This window comes from Molossus molossus, unplaced genomic scaffold (genome assembly GCF_014108415.1).
Source record: "Molossus molossus isolate mMolMol1 unplaced genomic scaffold, mMolMol1.p scaffold_m16_p_36, whole genome shotgun sequence".
NCBI classification, from domain to species: Eukaryota; Metazoa; Chordata; class Mammalia; order Chiroptera; family Molossidae; genus Molossus; species Molossus molossus.
In genome coordinates, this window is record NW_023425373.1 from 165847 (window position 1) to 170014 (window position 4168).

The following is a 4168-nucleotide window of genomic DNA, read 5'->3' on the forward strand; positions in this document are numbered from 1 at the left end:
AGGCGGTCGAGCGCTGCCCAGCCCCTCCGGCTTGCGGCCACAGGAGGGAGAGCAGTGGGCGCCACAAGGGGTGGCCAGCTGGACAGGCCAGTGCCCGCACGAGTGGGTGAGGAAGCCGCTGCCCCTCCCACCCCTCCCTGCCCCCACACTCCCAATCCCCGACCCCCACAGCTGAGCAGCAGAGTGGCACCCTGGGTACAGGTGGCCACAGTCAGCAAAGAGGAACTATGCCCCAGTCACAAGGGTCAGGGGACCTCAGAGAAAGGACAGCAAGAAGCGGTGACACGCTGATGGCATGCACACGGAAACAGACTTCATGCACAGCCAGGGAGGGACTCTGAAAGTAGAACAGAAACAGAACAACCTCCGTCAACCACATTTTTGGAAGCGGTCAGGACTGATCACCCAAATCCCCAATTTGGGGTAATGGCTTTTGTCAACCACCCACAGTGTCTGCACTGCCGGGGAGAAAGACGAAGGACACGTCTCGTATGACAGGCGTTCGGGTGACAGCGTCTGAAGATATGAAATTAAGCTACAGAACGGAACTCTATTTGAATGAGAATCCTTGCTTTGAAAACAAAGTTCTCTCCAAAGAATTTCATCTGGATGAGAGTGGGGTCCATCTTCAAAGGTCACTGAAGTCAAATGGAAATCTGGAAAGGTCTGGATGCAGGCCGACCCAGACTGAAGCCAGCAGGAAGGGACAGCAAGAGCAAGCTGGGTTCACTGACCATCCTGACGAGGTGCAGATGAGGGGAAGGGTCATCAGAGATGACGTTGGGCCACTACGGTGCTACCTGTTTCCTGACCAGGATGATGAGGGAGGGGAAGGAGAAGATAATGATGATGGAGAGGAGGAGGAAGGGTTGGAAGATATTGATGAGGAAGAGGATGAGGATGCAGGTGAAGAAGATGCTGATGATGGAGAAGAGGAGAAGGGTTGGAAGATATTGATGAGGAACGGTATGGAGATGCAGTGAAGAAGATGAAGAGGATGCTGAAGGGAGGAAGGAGAGGGAGATGAAGAAGATCACTAATGGAACACTGATGGATTCCATCCTTTTTAATTCTCTCCCATCCCTGGGAGCGAGTTGCAGTATTTTTTTTTTCCTCTTGTGCTCCGTCACCCTGTTTTTGAGTCTCTTTCCTCTCCTTTATAGCATGGTTCTCACTTTATCTGTGGAGAGGATCTTGAGCAGAATACAGTGGGCAAAGAATCTCTGCCCCTTTCTGTTCGAAATTCCTTTTTATCCCTTCTTGTCTCAACAAAAACTTGATGGAATCAGCACCACAGGCTCAATGGGAAGAAAGAAACCCTCTGCTCCCTCAGCTCTGCCAGAAGGGCAGGGGCCAGGCCCCCTGTGCACAGAAGTCTAGTTTCCCCTGCTCCCTCTGCCTACCGGGCTGAGAGGTGACACTGTGTCTCTAAGTTGATACTGACCATCAGCATTTACCAATATGTATCTGTGTACCTTCTAGTTTAAAAAAAGAGAATAAAAAGCCCTGGCCGTTTTGGCTCAGCGGTTAGAGCATCAACCTGTGGTCCAGAGAGACCCCAGTTTGGTTCCCACTAAGGACACGTACCTCGGTTGCGGTTTGTCCCCGGCCCTGGTTGGTTGTGCAGGTGGCAGCCACACGATGTGACCCCTTCAAGTCAATGTTTCGCGCATCCTCTCTCTTTCTCTCTCTCCCCCTCACTCTGTATGAGAAACAACAACAACAACAAAATATATATATATGAAGAAACAGAAAAAAAAAAAAACCCTGAAAACTAAAAAATAAAAGGGGGTTGCAGAAGGTCCACAAAGGGTGGGTTTGATATGTCTGGGTTAAGAGAGCATTTTGACAATGGGGCTTCTTCTTTGGTATGTTTAACTGTGGTATTTAATGGACATCCATGTAGTTTAAGATGATACTTAAGAAAACTACAGCAAAATCTGAGCAGGAGGTGAGCCCCACAGGGCAGCACTCCCCAGCCTCCAGCTGCGGGACCTGGGGCTCCACAGAGGCCTGTGCAGTCCAGTAGTTCACAAGAGAAGTGGGGAGCCAGAGCCCAAGAAAGACGGGTGCCATCCAGCTGCCCATCCCCTAGACCTTCAGGGTGTGGGGGCACCAGAGAGGCCTGTGCAACCCGGCAGCCCATAACATAGGCATATAGCCAGGTCCCCAAAGGGATTGTGCGATCCCGTTACCTGCAGGACCTGCAGGGCAAGGGGGCACCAGAAAGGCCTGTGCAACCCAGCTGTGCACAAGATAGGCATAGAGGATGTGAAAATGGAGGCGGAGTGAATAGAAGCTACACAGATGATCTCCCAGGACCAAACGAGAATTACAACTAAAATAAAGATAAATCCTCAGAAAAAGCAAGAGAAAAGCAGCATGACAGGACCATATAACCAGGGACACTGGTAAAATCTGCAGAGGCACGAGAGGGTGGTGGGCTGGGAGCACATCGACAGCAGCAGTCTTAGCTGTGAGCAGTGCCCTTGAGGAATAAAGACCAAGCCCACTCCACAGCGGAGAGCCAGGACAGAGCGCTAAAATGGCCACAGCCACTCATCTAGGGGCTATAGCAGAGGGAGAGCAGACTGGGCGGAACTCTGAGGGGACACCTGGGATTTGGAGGGCACTCAGAGTTTTTGCTGAGTTACAGCCACAAAGGACGATGGCCAGTGTGCTCCTTTCCAGAGCTGTGGGAAAGAGCAGTAGCCCCACCCCTCGGAGATTCAGCCTTTCCAAGGTGAGGCAAAGAAATGCAAATTGAGGCTCATTAATAACCAGCATCTATCCCACCCTCTGGAAATCCTCTTAAGCAGAACAACAGGGCTACATTCCAAGGAACTGAGTAACTGAGACTACTAGCCACCAGGAAAAAGCTAGAGGATAACTGAACCTTTCCTGGGCTTGCAAGTCTACCCAGAAAAGTAAGATTTGATGGTAGTTTTAACGTGGGCCCACCCAGGCTCATGCAAACCCGTAGAGGGAGCCAAAAACAGCAGAACGCCAACACCCACAGGGGAAATTTGGCAGGCTCCAAAACTCACTGAGATAGCCAAAATGGTGAAACAAAGAAACAAATCCCAAATGAAAGAACAAGAAAACTCTATCGAAGATGAGATCAATGAAATGCAGCTAAGAAAATTATCAGAGGTGGAGTTCAGAGCCATGATCTTGAAAAAGTTCAACAGCATGAGTAAGGACATCAGCACCTTGAGTAAAGATATAGAAACATTAAAAACCAACCAAGTGGAAATGAACTATGACATACCAGAAAATAAGAACACATAGGAAGGACTAACCAGCAGAGCAGAGGAAGCTGAGGACCGGATCAGTGAATTAGAAGACAGGATAGAAAAAATCAACCAATCAGAAAACCACAAGGAAAAAACAATTTTAAAAAAGGAAGATAGCTTAAGAGAACTGTAGGACAACTGGAAACGTAATAACACTTGCATCATAGAAGTAGCCGAAGAAGAAGAAAATGGGCAAGAATTAGAGAATATATTTGAGGAAATAGTGACAAAAATTTTTCTAACTTGGTGAAGGAAGAAGGTATTCAAGTTCAAGAAGCACAGAGAGCCCCAAGTAAGAAGAACCCAAACAGGCCCACACCAAGACACGTAGTAATTAAAATGCCAAAAATTAAAGACAAAAAGAGAATCTTGACGTACCAAGAGATAAGCAACAGTTTACCTACCAAGGAAACCCCATAAGGCTCTCAGCTGACATCTCAACAGAAACACTACAGTCCAGAAGGAAGTGGCATGAAGTAATCAAGGTCATGAACAACAAGGATCTGAATCCAAGACTACTCTACTCAGCAAGGCTATCATTCAAAATAGAAGGTCAAATAAAGAGCTTCCCATACCAAAAAAAAAAGGCTAAGGGACTATATTAACACCAAACCAGCACTGCAAGATATGCTATAAGGACTGCAGTAATTAGTAGAAGAAATAGGAAGAAAAATACAACCACACTAAACAAAAATGGCAATAAATAAGTACATATCAATGATCACCTTAAATGTCAATGGATTGAATGCCCCAATAAAAAGAGACAGAGTAGCTGACTGGATAAGAAAGCACGACTCACATATATGTTGTTTACAAGAGCCCCAACTCACAACAAAAGACTCACATAGGTTGAAAGTGAAGGGATGGAAAAA

At 47.4% G+C, this 4168-nt stretch overlaps 1 pseudogene; it reads left to right on the top strand.

Moving 5' to 3' along the window:
- Nucleotides 1-295: 295 nt before the first annotated feature.
- Nucleotides 296-983, top strand: LOC118643437 (annotated as a pseudogene).
- The last annotated feature ends 3185 nt before the right edge of the window (nt 984-4168 follow it).